The 23788-nt window shown below is 39.5% G+C and overlaps 2 protein-coding genes and 1 long non-coding RNA gene across 5 annotated transcripts in view; 2 read left to right on the top strand and 1 right to left on the bottom strand.

Annotated features, from left to right (window-relative positions):
* The window catches only part of LOC122868482, a gene marked incomplete at its 5' end in the record, with an annotated part of 296170 nt that overhangs the window by 238490 nt on the left and 33892 nt on the right, over positions 1-23788 (top strand).
* Positions 1-23788, top strand: part of LOC122868508 (immunoglobulin mu heavy chain-like) — a 193920-nt gene that overhangs the window by 143584 nt on the left and 26548 nt on the right.
* The window catches only part of LOC122868522, a 32840-nt gene continuing 21447 nt past the window's right edge, over positions 12396-23788 (bottom strand). Inside the window, exons 3-4 of one of the 3 annotated variants that reach the window (XR_006376138.1) lie at positions 16973-16977; positions 12399-12518 (exon numbers count right to left, since the gene is read on the bottom strand). This is a non-coding gene — a long non-coding RNA (uncharacterized LOC122868522). Of the gene's footprint in view, positions 12519-16972; positions 16978-23788 lie in introns of all 3 variants that reach the window. The other 2 variants (XR_006376139.1, XR_006376140.1) reach the window with 2 other exon arrangements.

The raw sequence follows: 23788 nt of genomic DNA on the forward strand, positions 1-23788 counted from the left end.
AATATTTTAATCAAATAATTATTGTTGTGTTTTAACTGCAGAGAAATGTCTAAAGATGTGGAGAGAGTGCTGACAGTTTGATGCAAACAGGTAATAAAGTTATCTGTAACTGAATATAAAGAAAAGGTAGCTACATCTCTCATTTATTTGTTACAATTTTCTAGTTTTTTTTCACATTTTTATTTTTTTGGCCCTAATAACAATAATATAACAAACCAAAACAACAAAATATAAACCACACTGCATTATATTTGATTAAGACAGTTTTTGATTTCTGACACAACAACACAGAGATAAAGGTAAAATGTGTTGATCGTTACAAGAATTAACTCATAAATGCAGGAACTACCATAGTTTTCATCTAAAGGATTTAGTTTTTTGCATTTTGAGACACAGGTTTCAGTTCCTGAGCAGCTGTTTTCCTCTGGAGGCTCCAAGTTTCTCTGTATGTCTGTGTCTTCAAACATCTGCAAACACTGAAACCAAGTTTTCATACTATTTACATGATCCTGGTTGCTGTCACTGGATTTCTGTTTGCAGCAAATAAATAAGTAACCAAATACATGAATAAATAAATGACAGTAAATAAATTCTCTCAGGAAAACAGCTCACATCATATTTAAAGTGGGTTTTAATCATTTGAAAATGTGCTGAACACACTGTAAACATGGCTTATAGAAAGCAACATTCTTGGTGGTTGCTCCTTTTGTTTCCATGGGTGCACGTCATCATTGTTATTGCAATGCTGATTTTAATTAATATGTTTTCCATTATCCATGATTCATGTTAATATTCACATTAAAATGACTAATAATGATCCTTATTGTTGTTGTTGTTTTTTCAACACCAGCACACTGTTAAAGAGAGAAAGGGACATATTTAGCAATAAATGTGTTTTAAAAACTTAATTCATATTCTCAGCAGTTTTCTTCATTCGTTATTCCTATTGGGGTTTTCTTTCCCCAGATGTCCTGAAAATGGTTTGACTCATGAACACTTTGTGAGAAAATCAACAGTAAATAATGAACAACATTTAAAGGTGTTATTGTTTTCCTATTAAAATGTAATTAAAAATATTCACTTTAGGGCTTTTGTAAAATGCATAACATATGGTCAGTCTTTACATGATGCAGACTGAGCTTAATAATGAAGCAACCAACTTAAATAATGCAATAATAAGACCACTAATGATTTCAACACCAGTTCACCATTTAACAGAGTTTAACAGATTTTATAAAAAGCTTCTTAATATATTTCAAAGCATCTGTTTTCATCAGTTCAAATAGTCTGACATTACAATCACTGATACATCATTGTATGTATATTTGACCTTTCAAGTAAATTCAGCTCACAACTTGGTTTTAAAAGCTTGTGGTCTAACTACAGTAGAAAGAAATCCTCATAAAGTCACTTTCTCCTCCTTATTATCTGACTCATAACTGCATTTCTAACTGAATCAGCAGTTTTTTCATCAAACTACAGAACAGTTTGTTTTCATTAACAATCTAAAGTGTATTTATCAGAGATTCAACTCCAACTTCTCTTTGTGTGAGATGAAGTGAAACGCACAAATATTTCATCTTCATTTTGAATTATTTAAATATACTTCAGTCACCTAATTTACTATCATCAATCATGAATTTAATACATTTTAAAGAGGTTTTAGCTGAACATGTTAGAAAATGTTCTTACCTGTCTCATCCAAATAATCTACATTAAAATGATTTTCCCCTGCTCTCGGAGAAATAATACTCTTTCAAAATACATCTGTGTTTCATGTTCCCTGTTCAAACCCGTAGAGGGGGGTCTACGCAAACTCTTCCTTCATTACAAACACCATCAGCAACGCTCATGTCATTTCTGACTGACTGGTGTAGTTTTACAAACCTTAAAAAAGAAACTTCAACTGATCAACAACTGCAGATCTCATTTTAGAATGACAAGTATAATTGCTGGGAGTTTATTATTTGTATTTACTATTCATGGTAAGAAGACCAATTTTAATTTTAACATGCCAGTTACTTAGACACAAGGAGAATTTGCCTTGATGTGACAAAAAGTTAAAAGTTAAAAAATGCTCTCAAAAACCCGTCACCTAAATCACAAAAATGCTCTCTTTCATTCTTCCCCAGTTTAAAATGTCCATCCAAGTTTAGTCACAAAAACAGTGTTAGCAACATTATCCCCAAGTTGCTTGGTCAAAACAGCCACTGTTCTTAGCGTCCTCATAGCTGCCAGAAGTCATCACAATATTATTGATAAAATAATCCTCCCTCTTGAAGGTGAAATGTGACTGTTTCATTTCTATGTCAATCAAGAATGTGGTTATATTTATAGCCAGTGTAATGGCAAGAACAAACAGACTCTCTGATATAATAATATACAGATATTATTATAATTGTCTGGCGTCAATACGTTTATTCAAGGGGGCCCGGGGTATACCGATTCTCGCTACTGTGAGGGGTGTGCATGACAGACGTGTCAGCAGGGCAGGTCTGGGACCGCTGTGTGAATCATTGCAGTATTTGGCCAAACTTTTCACTGTCAGACAGGGTGTTTCTTACAGACCGGTTCTTTTCTGCAATTCTTTTCTACACACTCATTTGGTTCCCTCTTGGGCTTTTTAAAGATTCGTAGTTTGGAACTCATCTTTAAAAAGAGGAGGAGTGAATGTGTCAGACAGGGTATTTCTTACAGACCGGTTCTTTTCTGCAATTCTTTTCTACACAGTCATTTGGTTCCCTCTTGGGTTATTTAAAGATTCGTAGTTTGGAACTCATCTTTAAAAAGAGGAGTGAATGTGTGAAAGGGAAAATAAAAAGACACAAAAAACCAAAATTTTTTTTAAAAAAAATTAAAAAACTGAGTAAGTAAAAGGCGTGAATGCCAAGCGGATGATCTGGGAAGGCAATAAAAACAGGCCGCTCTAAGAGGCATTGAAGGGTTAATATTATTTTATTATCTTTTTTGGGGTTGGTTCTCAAGGAAGTTTGTAAACTATCTAACTGTCTTTCCCCTAGCAGCCAGCTTCAAGGTCATTTTTCTTCCTCTTAATTGTGGCAGAAGTGCTCTTAAGAATCCAGCCAAAATATTAAAAAAGCACAAAGAGGCCATTTAAAACACCAAACAAAGTTATTATAGTTGGGGAATCTGGGTTAAAGAATAAATATGGGTTCTAACAATAGCAAAACTTCTGTGAATGAAAGATCAAAACTGCTATCACCTATGTTGAAATCTCCTAATATAAACTACATGATTACCAATCATGGTAAGCACACATTGACCAGCTGGACATCTGGGTAAAAGAATTTGGTTTTCCATCAACCGGCAGCTTCTCTCTCAGACAGACAGATATATTAAAAGGCAAATTAGAAGAGAAAGAACAAGTCACTCGATAGAAAAAAAATAATAATTTAAAGCAGACTGGAAGGCATATGGTTGTTGGCAGCATGAAGCCCAAACACCTCTGTGTCTCAGTATGTCCCACAGTGTGCCAAGCTGGATCTGGACCTGGACTCGGCCCCCATCAAAGGAAGTCAGCCTCAACAACGAGCAGCAGCAGCTACAAGAGCAGCACCAGCAGAGGCACAACCACCAACTGCGGCCTCAAAATACCCAGACGAGGCAACAGGAGGACAAGGATCATTTATTCCCGCACCTCCAACACCCAAAGAGGCCTACAAATCACATTGGGGTCACCCAAACACCCCCAATCGCCCTTCCAGCCCTCATCACACTTGAAGCAACAAAGAATTCCGGCCCAGATCAAACTCCAGCACCTCCTTAAAGGTGATTGCACCGATGATGGAGGTGGCAGCAGGAGATGGGACCTCACAACTGATTTTCCGACCATGGACATATGCTGATAATATACCGTATAAGCAGGCTGTCACTGACCTCTGTGACAAAATAAAGACTCTTTTTCCCCTGAGAATGGATTTGGGAAAGATAACAGCCTGCAAACAAAAGGATGGTGAGACGGTAGTAGAGTATTTGGCCAGGCTCACAGAGATCCATAATACACACAGCGGACTGAAAAAGCCTGAAGCTGTGGGGTGTAATAATACAATCACCCCCTGGGAAGTACATCTACGTGACCGTTTCATCAATGGCATCCACCCTGAGATTGCGGACACGGCTGTTAACCGAAAGGTTGGTGAAACGCGACTGCGTGACCTGGGAGTATTGTAACCTGGAGACCATAGAGAGACACGCTATCCATGCAGAAAAATTCCTTAAAGATGAGCAAAGGAAGAAAAGTACGCAGCTGACGGACAGATTACAGATGGCGCAGCTGAGGGCGTATGAGAATCAGAACAGAGGCCGAGACCAAGGCCGACGGGGACGTGGAGGAAGAGGAAGAGGATGAGGAAGGAATGACGCTTGTTTCAAATGTGGCAAAATGGGACATTGGGCAAAAGATTGCCCCAAGAATCACGAGCAGGCTGACTGACTAGATGGGGTGTCGACGCCAGGTCAGGAAGGAGCTGGCTTGAACACTGAACTGGAGACGACAGAGCATTCTTCACATCAGTTATGTAAGAGCACCCACACTGACACAAAAGAGCATGTGAACACACAAGACACAGACAACTGCCTGCATGAGACACCGACACACACGCAGACATTGATAAGTGAGGCTATCTCTTACCTTGAGCACACACAAGCCACTGATGACAAAGCCCCAGCAGAGATATACACTGAATATACACATGATGCATACAAACGCATGCCTGAACACACAATCAATGTTGCTGGAAAAGATATTGTTTTTCTTGTGGATTCTGGTGCGACTGATTCTGTCATCAGAGAGTCAGAATTTGCAGTCCTTCCAAATATGAGTGGCAGATTTGTGAGGACAGTGGGAGTTTCAGGAACGCCCCTGGTGGAAAGGTATACCACACCATTGCCATGCAGTGAAGAAATTGAGAAACACTTTAAACATTAATTCTTGTTATCTAAACGATGCCCGATCAACATTATCGGAAGAGATAATAATAATAATATAATAAAACTTTATTTATAGAGCACTTATCAAAACAAAGTACAAAGTGCTTCACAACAAGAAAAATAAAATAACACAGTGAATGACGAAATATAAAGAAATAAAACACATGAAATACAGAAAAGCAATAAAATAAACAGACACATGTTGTTGTAAGTTGAAAGAGTTAGTGATATTTAAAAAATCAGCAGCAAGGGCATTAGAGGAGTCATCAACGTGAATATTAAAGTCACCACAAAGAACAATTCTATCATAATTTAACACAAGACTGGATAAAAACTCAGGGAGTTCCAACAAGAAGGAGCCAGCTGGTTTAGGGGGGCGATATATAATAGCAAATATGACTGGGAGGGGGCCACCAAGTTTGAACATGAGCACTTCAAAGATATGATGATAAGATTAGGAATTATTCTGATTTCCACTCCCGAAGGCATCATTGTAGCCAGAATTTCTGACACTGCATCGCAATATGTGAAACACAGTAGCAGGGAGCTGATGTACTCTTATCAATGGAAACTGCCTCACACAGCTGCTGGCTCTGTAAATAACGCTGAGGTCAGAGCTCTCTTTCCAGACAACTATACACGAACAGACATCAAGTTGCCACAAGAGTTACACTGCACATCACATGTACATCTTGGGGTTGATAAACATTTTGAGGACACATGGTTCAGGCAAGACAAAGAGAGAAACACACTAAAGCTGACCTGGTTGTACTGGAATGATAAAAGATGCACTGTCTCAGTAGCTTTCAATGATCCACTGTGTGAAGCTTTGTTTCAGATCCCTAACACATATCCTCATGTCCCCCTGGTCAAAGCAAAGCAGGATACATGGGAATGCTTGGGCCCTTGGACCAGACGTTGTGAGGAAGCTGCTGGTTGGGTAAAGACATCAGACTCAGGTGTGGATTTTCACAACCAACTTCAGGTATTCCGGAAAAGATTTTCAGCTATAGCAACAGGAGTAAGAAGCATTGAGCTCATTCCAGATTCAGAGTTTTTAATGGCCAGTTTGGTAACATCAGATGATGAAATAAGTCATGACAAAAACATTCTTGTGAAAGACATCTCGGAAATTCCTGAGTAAAATCAGGTACCATCCTGCTTGTGGGCACAACACAAGTATGATGTAGGATTAATCAAAGATGCTGAGCCTTTAGTAATCACACCAAAATCTTCATACAGGCCGTGTCAGAACCAATATCCTTTGAAGAAGGAAGCTGTTGACGGTATTAAACCAGTGTTTGATTCTGTTTTAAAAGCAGGAGTGATTATTCCATGTGCAAATTCTCCAGTCCAAACATCTATTTTCCCCTACGAAAACTCTGGGACGCCGGAGAGCCACAACATTGGAGATTCGTGCAGGACTTGCAGGCGGTAAATGCAGCAGTACATGCAAGAGCACCCAATGTTCCCAACCCACACACAATACTCTCACAGGTGCCACCTGGGAGTAAGTGGTTTTCAGTTGTTGACCTGGCTAATGTTTTTTTCAGCATCCCAGTGGATCCTGACAGCCAGTATTGGTTTGCGTTCTCTTTTGAAGGTAAGGTGAGGTAAGAGTTTTACATTCACCAGACTCGTCCAAGGGTATTTGGAGAGTCCTGGAATCTTTAACGATGCGTTAAAAAACAATTTGGAAATGTTGAAATTGACAGAAGGAAGTGCGCTGCTACAATATGTAGATGACCTTATGATCTGCTCAAAAACAAGAGAAGCTTGGGTAAAAGACACACTAGCTCTGCTCAATCACCTTGCAGATATTGTACATGGGAGAGGTCTGACAGCGAAGGACAAAGTCCATTGGACACCAGAAGCGGAGAAGGCTTTTGTGGACTTAAAGCTGGCCCTCCAGACTGCCCAACGCTTGGTCTCCCTGACAGTAACAGACCTTTCACACAGACTGTTGATGAGAGGGGTGGGTTCATGACTTTGGTGCTATTACAAGAACATGGGGGGAGACTGAGACCAGTAGGCTATTTTTCCAGCAAGCTTGACCCGGTAGCAGCTGGGCTGCCAAATTGTCTGAAGGCTGTGGCGGCTGCAGAGAAAGCTGTTATAGCCTCACGTGACATTGTGGGTTACGCTGATCTGACATTGTTGGTTCCACATGCTGTCTCAATGATATTGCTTGAACAGAAAACATCACATCTCTCAACAGCCAGGTGGTTAAGATACAACACCATATTGCTTGAAATGCCTAATATCACTGTTAAGAGATGTACAGTGCTTAGCCCAGCAACTCTCCTCCCTACAGCGGCAGACGGCGAACCTCACGATTGTGTGGCAGTGATAACAGAGACTTGCTCCCCCAGACCAGATCTGCAGGAAACACCATTGATCAATCCAGAGCTGGAGCTGTTTGTTGACAGTTCAGCATCACGAGATCCAGCACCTGGTAAAAATCTTGCAGGGTTTGCAGTAACAACATTGCATGAAACAATTCTGGCTAAACCACTCCCATCAAATTACTCAGCACAGGCAGCAGAGTTAGTTGCATTAACGGAAGCATGTAAATGTGCTAATGACCAAACTGTGAACATTTTCACAGATAGCAGATATGCATGGGGAGTGGCACATGATTTTGGAAAACTCTGGGCAAACAGAAACTTCCTTACATCCACAGGCAAACCCATTGCACATCACACAATGGTTGCTGAACTCTTGGATGCTGTGCTGTTGCCTAAGCAGATTGCCATTTGTAAATGTGAAGCACACACTAACAACCTTGATCCTATCTCACAGGGGAATGCCAGAGCAGATAAGGCAGCAAAAGCTGCTGCCAAACAAACACAGACTACTCAGTGTGTTGCAGTAACTAATGAACCTCTGACACCTACAGCTGATCTGCAGGAACTGCAGACAAGAGCAACGGCAGAGGAAAAAGCAGTGTGGCGAAAGGCAGGCTGCACGGTCACAGACAAAGTGTGGTATGGACCAAGTGGCAAACCATGCTTACCAAAGTATCTGTTCCATTATTATGCTGTGTTGACCCATGGGCGAGACCATGGGTCAAAGGGGAGAATGATGCTGGAGGTGAACAGGTACTGGTTCACAAAGGGGTTTAATAACTTCTCTCAAAAATGCATTGTTTGTGCAACCAATAATGTGGGGAGAAGTATTCAAATCCCACAGGCGGCCCATGTGCCTCCTGAGAGACCCTTTGAACACCTGCAGATGGATTTCATTGAGCTGACACCCAGTGAGGGAAAGAAATATTGTTTGGTCATTGTTGACATGTTCTCTAAATGGGTGGAGGCCATTCCAACGGCCAAACAGGATTCAGCAGCAGTAGCAAAGAGTCTAATACGAGATATCGTCCCGCGTTGGGGTATTCCAGATAAGATTTCCAGCGATAACGGTACACCTTTCATGAGCGCAGCATTGAAGAGTGTAGGGGAGTATCTTGGTATTGATTTAAAACATCATTGTGCTTATTGGGCCAGTGAAAAGACAACTTCCTGACACCAGCCAATGTGAGGATGAGAAGCTACGCTATTGCACAAACTTGTCCACTGTGCTTTCTGATATTCACAAACAGGTGAAGGAAGCCATTCCAAAGGCTGCAGAAAGGAAACTGCATGACTTGGTGATTGGATTGTGGTGAAGGATTTCAGACGGAAGAACTGGCGGGCTCGCAGGTGGAATGGTCCCTACCAGATCTTGCTCACCACTGAAACAGCTGTAAAGGTGGCAGAGAGAGCTACGTGGATCCACGCCACCCACTGCAAACGAGTACCCGAGCCGGGGCCAACAGCAGACAAGTGAGATCGAGATCAGTGAGTGAACCGAGCCTTCCTCCCCTGGTGCATTCAGGGGGTATTGGAGGGGAGTGGCGGTCCCGTGGGGGAGTTTCTCTGAGCACAGCGATTCCACTGGGACCACCTAGAACCACTACCCTCCCGAACCAACATCACGGGCACACTGATTAGGGGGTAGGCAGAGGTGACACAACTGATAAGATGACACTTGAGACCAGGGAAAGATGGCGAAGGAGGGGTGACGGACCGAGAGGCCACGGAGATGGGGTGCTGCTCGCTGTCATCATTGTCCTGTCATCAGTCTCACTAATGGAAACATTCAAATCACAACTAACCACAGAAGAAGGAGGGGTCAAAAGGGAGGTGCCACTCATCTTCCCCAACATCCCAGCTCAGCCGGAAGACAACGCATGGTATGCAACTATACTGACTATTGCCAGAACAGTGAGAGACATGGGAGCTGCACTCAAGCTATGTAACATCAGCATCACCAACTACGACGGCTCCACAGCCAGGTTTTGGAACATGAGCCAAATAACCCAGCAAGGAATTCATCGGTCCATCATGACTACCAATCCAACGTCCCAGGCCGGTACGGTTGGATTCACCCGACAGTGCTAAATGTCTAGAGACCACTTCCTGGGGACTTCAGCATGCAAACAGATTGTCACTACAACATGCGGCACCGGGTGGAACAAGGGAGGTCGAAGCGAATGCAGGGGACCTCAGCCATACATCGCTCAGCTGAATCTGACTGACACCACCAGCTTACACCGCCCAGGAAGCGACAACCCCATCGTCCTGATGCCTACGGAGGATGGATTTGGATCTCTAAGAGAGCACGTGTGGGTATGTGGACAGCATGTTTATCAATCCCTCAGACCGGGGTGGTGTGGCACTTGTTACCTTGCTAAGCTGATAACATCTGTGAACATTCTACCCAACATCACTCATTTTCACACCTACTATGCTCACTATTACTTACCACACAGAGCACGGCGATCCACTACGAGAGTGTCACCAGGGGAGAAAGGAATCAGTGGCATCCTCCCCTGGTGGGGGACTGTGAATAATGCACACAAGATAGATCACCTGGCCATAGATCTTGAGAACTTGACGGCACTGGTAGAGGTAGGGTTTTCCACTCTCACTCCTACCATGCAGGGGATCAAAAATGTGGCCCTGCAGAACAGAATGGCTTTGGACTTGATGCTGGCTAGTCAAGGAGGAGTTTGTCATATTATTGGGACTGATTGCTGCACCTATGTTCCAGACATCACAGACAATATGACTCATGTTGTTTCCCATCTGAACGACCTACTGCATGAGGAGAAAAGCCTAGACTCCCAGAGTGTGGGAGGATGGGATATGTGGTCATGGCTGACTATGGGAGGATGGAAGAATGTGTTGATGAAAATGTTGGCACCCGTGCTCCTAGTTATTGTGCTCTTCCTCCTTTTGACCTGCTGTGTAATTCCCTGTTTCAGATCAATGATTGCTACAGCAATTAAATCGTCTATGGGTCAGTATCTGAATATACCAATAGAAACATCCAGCTCTGTTGAATGGATTCCACCGTTTGACAATGAGATGATTTGAGGAGAATAAAATTGCATGTAACCACACTGGATTTTGAAGTATGATGTGAGTTTAGAATAAAATGTTTATGTATGCTCATATATTACTGCTAGAGCTATTTACCTAATGGTTAAAGTTATAATAACAATAATAGTTCTGTTGTTTTGCTGATTCATTTTGCTGATAACGCTTATTGGTTATAACCTAGGTTTTTGGTTTAGTCTCATCAAATTTTTTTTAGTACATTCCTATTTGTGTCCAGTTATAATGATAATGATTGCTAATGACAGGCTATTGAATTGAAGTTTGTTGGATAAGCTAATGATAAGTATATGTGGGGTTTTTCTTCCTCTGACGCTTGAGGTTTTCCCCACTTGTCTGGTTGTTTGATTTTTCCTTTCCTACTTGAAGTTTGTTCTTAATTATTTTGATTAGCATTTATTTTTAAGATGATTTTATGCTAAAAAGGGAGGAATTGTAATGGCAAGAACAAACAGACTCTCTGATATAATAATATACAGATATTATTATAATTGTTTGGCGTCAATACTTCATTTGTGTATGATTGTTTGTACTGTGAGATGAGAACAGTACACTGATAATGATGACATGGAACTACAAATTATCCTACTGACTGTTATGTCCAGGGACACTCTTCTCCCGGGCTGAGAGTCTGACCCTGAAGACTGGATAAATAACTGATGCTCTTTTCCTCTGTACTCATTCAGAGCAGATTATACTGATGTATGTTTTTGCTGCTGTGAGTCCGTCTGCAGACACTTGAAGTAAACCTACAGAAAGACAAGTGATTGCCTTGAGTCTTTATTTCGAAGGAATTGCCACTACACCAGCTGGGCCACTCCCAATCACATTACGTCTAACATAAATAGGGTAACACTCAACAACTATTGGATGAATCGCCTGTGAAATTTTGTACAAATATTCATGGTCCCCAGAGGATGACTGCTACTGACTTTGGTGATCCCTTATCTTTTGATGAAGCACCATCATCAGGTCAAAATCTTGGTTTATGACCAAATACCTACAAAACTAATGACATTCCCATCAGCCTCATCTGTAGGTTACAATGTGTTTATTGCCAATTAGCAAATGTTAACATGCTAACACGCTAAACTAAGATGGTGAACTGTGACTAAGTACAGCCTCACAGAGCCACTAGCATGGCTGTAGACTCTTATCTTGTTTAATGTTCTCTAGATTATTTATGACTGCTTGTTTACCTCATGAAGATAATTAATTTTCTGAATGGCATCAGCTGATAGCTACGCACTGACCCGCGCTACAGTTAGTGACAAACATGGCAACAGCCAATTTAACCGCAGTGGACTTACATCACTTGATGGAGTACTGGACGTAAGTGCCACAGTGACACATTTCCCAATGTGAACTGTGTCCTACAGGCAAAAACATTCTGTTTTTATAGCATAGTTTATTGGTCATATGGATGCAGATCTTATGCTGCTATATGTCCACAACCTGGAAATTTAACCAAGTTACTCAATTTGAAAAGCGTCAGAAACGTTTTAAATTTTACAGAATTGGAAGGACACTTCTTAGTCATTAAACAAACACATACATACAGACAAGTGACATCTGAGTCCAGACCAAGTTTCTCCTCCCAGTGAGGAGGAGTCAATGCAAAACTCAGATGTCTTCCACCTCTACTTATCTGACTGCAGAGAGGACGACAGAGAACAGTGGACACACAGTTTAACATGATGGACTATAGGACAGGACTGCTGCTTTTAACTCTCTGCTGGGCAGGTGAAGATCTTCACTGATCTTGAGTTTACAGTTTCCATTTGTGTAACTGACATATTTCACATGTTTTCTTTTTCTCTTGACAGGTGTTGATGGTCAGACTCTGACAGAATCTGAACCAGTGGTTAAAAGGCCTGGAGAATCTCACAGATTGACCTGTATAGCCTCTGGATTCCCATTAAGCAGCTACGATATGAGCTGGGTCAGACAGGCTCCTGGAAAGGGACTGGAGTGGATTGCTTTTATCAGCAGTGGCAGTAGCAGCATCTCCTACTCTCAGTCAGTCCAAGGCCGGTTTACCATCTCCAGAGACAACAGCAGACAGCAGCTGTATCTGCAGATGAACAGTCTGAAGACTGAAGATTCTGCTGTTTATTATTGTGCTCGAGACTCACAGTGACTGGAGTTGGTTGAGCAGCTGTACAAAATCCTACAGGACTCATTGTTCAGGCTGGTAGAGCCCAAGCATGAAGTCATTTTCATAGTATTCATATTCTATATTTTACGTTACATATTTTATAAACAATAAATTAATGTTTTTCCCTGCATTATACACTTCCTAAAAATACATAAATAAAAAGCTGATGAAGGCCAAATGCTAATTTATTCATAAAAGGCCCAAAGACAGCACAACAATCTGGTTGCTGAAATGAAACTGCTGCAAATACTAAACATTTCTATAAATTAAGACACAATAATGTCTGTAAATGATGTGGAATCTAAAGTGAGTCAGAATATGAGAGTGAAAAATAATGTTGCAGTTTCTTTTATCAAATCACTAGAGGGCAGTCAGTGTCAAGTTTCTCTCTCCTCTGTTACTAAAAGGAGACACTCAGATCTGGTGTTCTCATTGATCTGAACTGACTGACACTCGAACCCTGGACTGAACTAAAGCTGAACACTCCTGCTGCTCATGTCCACTGCATGTTGTGATAGTTGAAACTTTTCTAAACAAAAGTCATGTGTCAACTTGATTCAGCACATTTTGAACAGTAAGGTTGGACTATAAGGTGTTTACCCTCAGCAGTGACTGCAGCTCCATCTGTCAGTGTCAGTTCATCTCAGCAGACAGGAAGTAGATCTCAAGATGAACAGCAGGAAGCCTGAAGGAGCTGCTGTGTATTCTGGTGCTTGTGAGACTGTGATTAAAGATGGACGAACAACTGATCCTGCAGAAAGAAACATTTTCTGGGATTTTCTCATCCTCACTGGGCTGACAGACCCTGCACTGTCTCACATGATTAATGTCCTCAGGTCAAGTCATTCAAAATGATACAACACACAGACATTTGAGTACCACTGATGTGTGACTGGCTTTAAAGTTACATTTCATGAGAAAATAACTCTGAAACAGACTCATATTGCTCTATAATACAAACCCACTGAAGAGTAAGAACATTTCACTCTTTCCATCACAGCCTGTAGTTTGATTCAAACCATTTCTGAGAGAAGACAGCATTGATCTATAAAGTGGAGGAGAAGTGGAGTGATGACAGCATATTCAAGTTTAACGGTTACAAACAAAGTGAATCTACTTGAATCCTACATATATTGTGTCTGGAGATGAATTCTTTATATAGAGAGATTTTTCATGTTTGAAGAAAGTATAAAAATATAGTAATCAAAGAATAATTTTCTCGTTTTAACTGCAGAGAAATGTCTAGAAAAGATGTGAAGAGAACATTGACAGTTTGATGCAATAAAACAGATAATAAAGTTATCTGTATCTGAATATAATGAAAATGTAGCTACATCTCTCCATGGGCAGGAAGAAACCTGTAATTTTATACCATTATTTAGTTTTTGTCACATATTTATTCTACTTTGCCATAATAACAATAATATAACAAAACCAATATATACATATATATATATGTTATAGCTTAGTGATTGTCATCTTTAAGGAGTGGGTTTTATGCAGTTCTGAAGCTCTACTGCAAATGCGACACATTATGATTTGGTAACACCATTTTTACATTTAAGCAATTAAAATCCATGTTTAGAAATATAATAATCCTTTCTCAGGAAATGTGGCTTCATACCAAAAAGATATGTGGGTGTAAAGGAAATAGATTATTTTCTTGATCTGAAGTGAGGACATTAATCATGTGAGGGGATCTGATGAGTACTGTAGGATGTTGTACAGCTGCTCAACAAACTCCAGTCACATTTGTGAATGGTTACAGGAATCTGGAAATGTGTATTCAGAATCTCTGTGAGCATAATCAGATTTGTAAATGTGTAAAAAAAAATTCAAATCTGTATTCAGATTTGCAAGTGTATTGAAATCTGTAATTTTTTAAAGTTTTTATTGGACTTTATTAGTTGTAACCCACAAAAGACAATCCAAAAATGTGTACCATGACCCACAAATATTTCACTATGCACAAACATGTTTTTTTTAAAATTTGTGTTGTGTAAAGTCACAACTACAAAATACAGTGCAATTGGCAATTATGCATAACTGACTCTTTAAAAACATATTTTAATTTCACATTAAAAATGCTATAGGTTTTTCACATGTAAACAGGTTCAGCACAACAAATACATGTAAAGTGGTATTTATGCATTTGTGGATCCATTTTTACACGTGAAACGGTTTTTGCACATTTGTCGATTGCTTCCTGTCAGCTTGTGGGCCACGTGACATTTGTGACTTCCCTCCTATTCATTTGTGGAATTTTGTCCATTTCGTATTCATACCGTCTATGTTTGTACCGCGGCAGATCTGTAAAAAGGAATCTGTCAATGGAGGTGCAGTTACTAGCTACATCAGCACGTGGCGAGATTCCCCACGAGCTGATGGAACTTCACTCGCTAACGCTAGCCTAGCTATGATTTTAAGCGGCGCTACGACCTAGACAGGCCCCCGAGGAGGGCGACTCAGCCATGGCCAGGCACTGTGAGCTGACTGGAGCTCTCTCAACTGACCGGTCTCATACACAACAGGCTTTTATTTCCCTGTTGAGGGATGGTTTGTTTAAATATCACAACACAAATGTCTACAAAATTAACGGGAACCTGTGGTTATCTGCCTTGTTCTCCTGAGGGGTGTTTTGACATAAGCAGCCTCCAGCATGTTTCAGCGGCCCATGCAGGCTCTCTGCCCTCTAGCCTTCTTGGTCTGTCTTTTAACCTCAACTACAACTCAGTCATGTATGGACTCCTACAAGAATCAATACCTCCAAAACAAAAAGAACTGTTTCAGCTCTTTATCAGCATTGTGTGTGTAAAGATTTGGAAAACCAGATGCGGCAGGGTTTTACATCAGACTGTCACTGACAGCGACATCGTGGTGAAACATGTACTGGCTGACCTCCGGAGAAGGAGAACTATAGATAAAAACTTCCCTGGAACATACTGGACATTTAATGTGAAGATCTGATTTCTCTGTGCACTTTACTGCTTGGCTCCTCATGTTAGCAAACTCTTTTATCACTTTGTATTATGTAGAATATCCATGTATATTATGTATCGAAATATCTATGTTGTGCTTTTGTTTTTGTATTGAACTTGTTGAAACTTAATAAAGATTTATTTAAAAAAAAAAGTAACTGCACCTCAATTTACAGATGCCTTTTTACAGATCTGCTGCGGTACAAATTGGACAAAATTCCACAAATAAATAGGAGGGAAGTCACAAATGTCACAAGCTTTAAGTTATGTATATTTGCAAATCGCTCTGTATTTTTGTGGATATGACTTTACACAACACAGAAAAAAGTTATAGGTCATGGTACACATTTCCGTATTGTCGTCTGTGGGTTACTGCTAATAAAGTCCAATAAAAATTTCCAAGAGCTATGAATAAAAGGATACTACATGTGCACATAAATATCTATCGAGATATTGGGAATCATTGAAAATAAGTTTATTAATATTGTATTGAAGTAGACAATATTTTGAAGGTCCACTTTAAACCTATAGAGGGCAGTTAAAGCCTTGTTTTTCTCTCCTCTGTAATGGGACAGTTACAGCTCATCTCATTCATCTTATCTAACTGATGCTTGAGGTAAAAAGACCTGGAGAGACGGTGAAGATGTCATGTATCATATCTGGTTATAGCATGACAAGCTACTGTATTCACATCATGACTGAAGATGTGTCCAATAGACAATATGTTGAAGGTCCACTTTGGAAATACAGACAAGTTATCAGTTACAACTCAGGCGGGCCTCTCAATTGGCTGTGTGGTGATTTGTCTGTGCTTCAGACTCAGTAGCTATAAGCCTACATACCCGTCAGAGAAAGCACATTGTTGAGCTGGGTAGTGGTTGTGAAAATGCAATAGTCAATCGTCACTTCCTCGTTCGGTAACTTTATTCATTAGCAGTTCTACCAGAGACATTTGGTTATACATCATCTTTGGTTCTACCAACCCACCAAAGCTCCTGTGCTAGCGGTGTAAACAACACACTTTTCAGAGCTTACACTTCAGTTGAAAGTACCTTTCAGTAAACTTTAGGTCGTATACAAATTTACAAGCCATTTGTTGCCTGTCACCAGTCGCCTCTTATACAGACCAGGGTTATCCTTGTAGATTTGAACGGGGGTGAACAGCCCTCTTTCTGTGTCCTCTTTGAGCCATGAAATGTCGGCAGATGGGATGCCACTGGGGTTTTCCCACAGATGCACCCAACCCTCTAGCTCCACCTGCAACACACATAACACACACACAAAACATTTCGTTATTATATACATAATGTTAAGACAGAACACCAGTTTAAAAAATATGTAAACCAAATTGTTCTCATTTACAGTGTTTGCATATGATGTGAATATCACTTACAGGGGAGTCACTCAGAGGTGCCTCCATGGGATAATCATGACCCTTGGTTGTGGACGGGGACTCTGTGGGCTGGCTTGTGGACACAGGCTACTTGGGGCGGACAGCGGGCTCGGGCTGCTTGGTCTTGTCTGTGGGTCGGAAACCCCAGCACTGGGAATCCAGAGACTGACTGCTAGTCTGACTGCTGGACACTTGGGACTTGAGCAAGTCTGAGAATTTACCAAATAAAGCAGTTTTGTATTATACATTATTTAAAAAAAAAAAAAGGTTTGATATCTATTAACTCTGTATCTCACTTACCTTCCACAGCCTGGCTTGCAGCTACCAGTTCAGCGTCATCACCTGGCCATGATGAAGGACCACACTTGGAGGTGCTTGCCTGCGGTTGCTGGACAACAAATGTAATGTAACTATCTGGGTTTTATGACGTAGCGGTTTTAAATGACCAAAAGCAAACAAACACATTTAGCCAAAGTGCTCAAAATATTAGTAATTTGAACAATTTTCATTTACTATGCTATTCTGCTCTTCCTGTTACATAACAAATACATGATCAAATGAACACTTACTTGCTCCTTGTCATAAATATATTTCTTGAACCTCTTCATCTGCACACTTGTGATGTGGGTCACTGGTGTGTGCAATCACCCCTCACAGAACTGTATGCCTTCTGTATTGTCACCCTCTGCTCATCACTGAATTGCTGTGGCCTGTCCTTTTGGGTGTGGTACTGGCTGTAGAGTTCCCACATCTCCTGAAAGGTGTAAACCTCAAACCCTCTCTGACCGTAGATACACCTGTCGATGTTGGCCTCAAGGAGACTGGAGACTTGTGGGAAGTGGACTGCATATTCTGTGAGGCAGTCTTTCACCCACTGGTTCACCATCTTCTATGTGGGTTTGTCACCTCTGATCTGTGCTTGTCAAGTACACTGGAATCATATACATCAACTTAATATCACTGCAGTTGTGATAATGAGTAAAGAAACTTTGCAAAGACGAATAATAAACACAGATAATAGCTATAGTTTTGTGCAAACAGATATACAGGTTATTTATTTTAAGCATGACATCAAAATGGTATTTAAAATGCATAGCCTACAATGGTATTAAATATAATATGCTTACTACTTTCACGTCATGTCCTCACCAGCCAGTAATCACTCACACCTGTCATTAATCACACACCTGCATTTCATCAGTACTCCACTCCACTATAAAACCTCATTTCACACCTCAGTCAGGGTCCGGTCTCGTTTAGTATAGAACAGATCTTAGTATCCAGCCAAAACTACGTTACGGACTCCTACCTCACTTCAGCGAGGTAGGACTTCTCAGTTCCAGAGCTCCTGGTTCCGTGGACCTCCAGTTTGCCGTGTGTGTCTCCAAAGTCCAAGAACTCCAGTCTCCCGTGTGTGGCTATGCAGCCCCAAATCTCCAGTTCGGCTAGCCAAAGGACGGTATCAGTAACATTCCCACTTTGCCTGTCATATCGTGCACAATAAAATACCTCCTGTTTCATCTTGGTGTCTCAGGCCTGCTCTGTCGGTAACAACTACTTCATGTAGCCCACATTGTTTGCCACAAGCCAGTGGAATGGTGCATTCTCATGCTGGCCAAATGGCACCACCAGCTTTCCCAGGCACAGCTGACGTGATGGTGCGGGGATACCCTCTGCTCGAAGGAGCTTCTCTGCGTGGGCCAGGGCAGAGGCCGTGTTGAGCAGCTCCTGTGGGGGTTTGGGGAAGACCATCCTTTTCTCCCGATAGTAATGGGCCTCTTTAGTCGCCATCAGTACGGCCTGTCGACGATTTGCAGGGGCATCTGGCTTGATGACACGGATTACTGGGGTCGCCATCTTCAGTTGTAGATACTGAAATACACTTAGTTACAGTAACGCAGCAGCAGCAACAACGACAACAACAACAGCATAATCAACATTACATAACAATCAACGTTAGTGTACAATAGGTCATTGATACCCTTTTAGCACACAGTGAGGAAAAGGAGGAAGTGTCAGAGCAGGGTCATAACTACTAAACCCTGATTGCAGCTCCTCAGATGACGCTTTTCTTCCCTTTGGCTAAGTTGTAGGTTTTTGCTTATGGCAAAAGTCCTTGAGTGTGCATGCCATCTTTACACTCAAAAGCAGATGAAATATTTTGCCCCAAAAGTTACCAGTAAAACATCAGGAATATGAACTATTATTATGGATTATGGATATTCATTATTTCATATTCCATATACCCCTGCCATAACCATAGCCTGGAAGGCAGCGCTGCCTTACAGATAACATTAGAGGCAAAAAACATACTGAGAGAAACCACTGTAGTTGTTACATTCTCCTGTCTTGGATGATATAGGCCATGGTATTTTGGGCTAGTGGGTGTATTTTGACAGCAGGGAAAAATGCTAAAAAATGAATGGTGCAAAACCTCAAAAATACAGTCTCCCTGACCTCTGAAATACCGAATATGAGTTAATTACCTATTTATTAATGAGTGATGGGTTGTTTTTGGAAAGTATAGGTCAAGGTAAACTTTATTATCCCAGATAACGAAGGTGGTCAAGGTGCAGAAGTAGGCCTAACGTTACAGTATACAGAGTAATAACATGGCAATATTGTCTTCCAAAAAAGGACTGCCTTCCAAAATAAGACTGCACCCGACATGAACGTATTTACTGTAGGCTACATTAAACATGCTGCCCTGATGATATGGCATCTTACTAATAATTTCTTAAGTGTAAATTATTCCACTCAAAATAACTTACAGAACATATTTCGGGAGTATATGACTGGAGTATATGACTGCTGACGATGACAAACTTTTGTTTTATATCTAAAAATATATACATATATATAATGATAATAATTCTGATTGGTATAATTTACACTTATTATAATAAATTATTAGTAAGATGCTATACCATCATCAGGGCAGCATGTTTAATGTAACCTACAGTAAATCATGTCGGGTGCAGTCTTAGACCCGGTCCATACTGTCGCGTGAACAGTATGGGTCACACAAGATAGAATGGATGTGATAATAGAACTCGAATAGGCAGAGCAGATTCTACTGTACATTCTCACCAACAGCAGGTCCTTCAATTTTACTGAGAGGCGCTAACAGTTACCATAACGTAAAGTTAGCCTAACGTTACCTGTCAACAGATCTCTCAGCTAGCTAACGTTAATGTGCAACTATCCAATCATGATCATATCTGTATAAATGAAAGGTGTATGTAGGTGTATGTAGTGTATATAGTTTTTATTATTTCTTATTTTTCACTCTTTTCCCTCTTCTTTTGACTCTTGAGCTGCTAACCTTGCGTCAGCAAATTTCGCTGGTGGGGATCAATAAAGTTTATCTTATCTTACCAACGTTAACACAACGCTCAGCCTTACCGAATGACCAAAAGACAACTGGGCAGTATAAACTTTGAATGTTATAAAGAATTTATTATTTCAGTATTACCAAAAACACTGTAGGTTACTGCGGCGGCAGGTCATTCACTCCGTGACAGGTCCCTGCTGTTGCTGCCACACATATTGACTTCTGATTGGTAGTCTTCAGTCGACTCCTACGATCCAATTGGGAGTCTACAGTCAGACTCTAGACCAATAAGAACGTGTAACTGTCTACGGTCAATGTAGACTTCAAGGCGAAGAGAAGAATAGTGTGGTTAATAATGTCGAAAGCAGCACAGCATACAATGTTCCTGTGGAGTAATGTTTTGAAAAGATGTAAACCTATTTTCAGTTTCATGTAGTGGGATCCATGTACAAATGTACCTGCAATTTATAATTTAATAATTATTCATTTAATAATTGAATAGTATTTTTTTTTTTTTTACATTTTGAACATATGTAGTAGTCTGTTTACAGTAAAATGCTTGTTTCCAGGGATTCAGAATTTTACAACATGTTCTCCTGTTCCTAAAATACTCACAACACAGGCAGCACTTAAAGTACATCTATCTTCCCTTTTCAAACCTGCAGAGGGAGGTCTATGCAAACTCTTCCTTCTTTATAAACACACCAACAGCAACGGTCAAATCATTTGAGGCAGAACAACTGACACAGTTTTATAAAGACTTTGATCAGAAATCACTCAACTGCAGAGTTTAGAATGAAAAATATATTTACCTGGAGTTTATTATTTGTCATTGCTATTGGTAAGAAAATATATTATGTGTTTACAAAGTAAATTTTTTTTTCAATGTTTAATATTTTCCAGTTTGATGGATGATGATGAGCATTTCTTTGCTTATAGGACTTTGGAATGAGATCATGCAGTGGTGACAAACTTTGCACAGACACAAGTCAGTAAAGTCAAGGTCTGACATTTTAGGGAACTTAAACATAAGAAAAACACATTTTTGGTGGAGGGGATCTTTAAGGATTCACCAGTGAGTTACATTTACTTATATGATATCTCTGCAACACAATACACTGACATCATTGACATAACGTCAGAACTGTTACTTCTTCACATTCTGTTGATGAGGTTAGTTCATTTTGTGAATGTTATTAAATAAAATTCTGGCCAAATCTTATTACCCCTTTAATGTCATTCGCTATATTATTGATTGTTTGTTTTCATTTCGATGTGTTCAAGTCCCTCAACACGCAGAGAGTTTAAAAGCTTAGTATTTCTTAAATATCTTTAAAAAAATATAAAAACTACTTTAAATTGAGAACGTTCTTGTAGTTTTTTTAACCAATATAGCTTTTTTAAAGATTATGATGCTACAGTTTTTTCCAACATTATGGTCTGAACAAAGGATGGTAACCACCATTTAGTAGGCTGGTGTTGTATCAATATATTAAAAGTAAATTACATATATATGTATATATGAGTAATTTTTAATTTCAGTTCTTCAGATTAAAATATATACATAAACCATGTCATGGTATATTAATGACAGATAATGACAGATTATAAATTAAAAAACAATAATAAACTGATTATAAAATAAGTATAATGTAAATTCACCAACTTAAAACCTCAAATATAGTTTTGTTGATTGGAATTTAAGTTTTGTTTTATTCTCCCTGCTGACAACACAGGGCCCCTGACTCTCCAGTGCAGGAAACAGTGTGTGGTTTTTGTATTAGGGTTTTTCACTGTGATGGGCTGGGGGACACGGTGATATAGATCCATACAAAAACCTAAGAGCAGTAATCTGACACTCTCCCTTTCTTGTGATGGAAAAAAAGGACAGGACAAAATATTTCTCATTGTAATATGAGGTAACTACAGTGTTTATCATTTTTAATAAGCAGCTTTGTAGTTAAAAGTCAGTTAATTAGTAGTTTAAAGTCACAGTTAGTGCAGAGATGTAAATGGCATCTTCCAGTAAATCTTTACTTAAAGAACTGATTAAGAATCAACACAAAATGTGTGCTCACAGGACGACACCAGGATATAACCTGCATTTTATTTTGTTAAGAAGTTACCATAAATATGGTAGGAATATATATTTTATTTGTGTGTTTAAATACAGGGTCAGTATGTGTTTCAATTGAACAAATGAACACTGAAGAAAAACCTAATGAAGTACATACTTTATATATTATGAAGTATATGTAGCATATCGTTTCTTTTGAAATACCACAGGGACGACTGACTTTTAAAGGACCGTATACATTTGCACTGCAGGCTCGATTGTTCATCATTTAAGTATGAAGAAATCATTTCATATCAAGTGATCTGTAATTCTTCCCAACAACCTTCTTAGGTTTTTAGATTTACTGTTAAACAAAAAAGTAAGTAAAAATAATACAATATATTAATAATTATTATTACTGTTATAAGGTCTTGATTCCACAAAACAGTGCAGTGGTTTTGGTTTTGAATGTTGGTGGAAGCCGTGGTTTTAGCACACTCAGCTCTACTCTGTTTACTTGCTGAACACATAAACAAAAAAACAAATAAATAAAAATACTTTTTTATTGTCTTGGCTTTATTTTGCAAACTGTCGACAGTCATAGTTGTTGTTGATGATTTCTGTAACTCGTTATATTAACATAATTAATTAATCAGCATTTATTACTTTATTAGTTACTATTAAAAATATATTTTTAAAGCTTTTCAAGATAAATCTGATTTTGTTCCTTCAAAATTGTAAAGAACGATTTACGTTCCAGTTTGAGAAATTCTCAAATCCTCCTACAATGAGACCTTTTCATATTTACAGTGATGTTTTTTTTTAGACCCAAAGCATTCCGTATTAAATAAATGAATAAGACATTATAAAAATAAGTTGCAATAATTAAAAAATAAATAATATATAGTTCAGTTAGAATAGTTATATTATTGTAGTTATTTGTATGATTATATATTTAACATTGAACACTTTGGGTCTGCCATTCATTAGCTTTTACATGAGCAATTGATTAGCTGTGATATTTGTATTTATATGATTTAAACTTTAAAGACCGACTCTGTTCCCTTTGATTCAGTGCAACTCTGGGAGATAAAGTCACTGCTGGTTGTCTTGCACACGACTTCCACCCAAAGAGTCTTACTTTCCAGTGGACCGATATGGAGTGCAGTTTTAAATATTAGTGCCATTGAACTCAGATCCAGTCTGTTTATCTGTGTGCTGATCAGAAACAAAAATAATCAATAGGACATAATTTATGAAAATGTAATATTTATTAAAATGATGTTTTGAGCAGATGTCTCTCTCTTCAGTTTCATCATGCAAACAGGCAACAGTCACAGTCAGTGTGCTGCTGTCCTGCGGATGATTTTTCCAATAGCCATTATATTACCATTCACTTATTAAGTATCATTAAGTAAACCATAAAGTATTTATTTCTAAGATGACTTAGATAAACATGCTGTTGCTGCTGGGAAAGAGTA

Source organism: Siniperca chuatsi, linkage group LG21 (genome assembly GCF_020085105.1).
Source record: "Siniperca chuatsi isolate FFG_IHB_CAS linkage group LG21, ASM2008510v1, whole genome shotgun sequence".
Classification (NCBI taxonomy): domain Eukaryota; kingdom Metazoa; phylum Chordata; class Actinopteri; order Centrarchiformes; family Sinipercidae; genus Siniperca; species Siniperca chuatsi.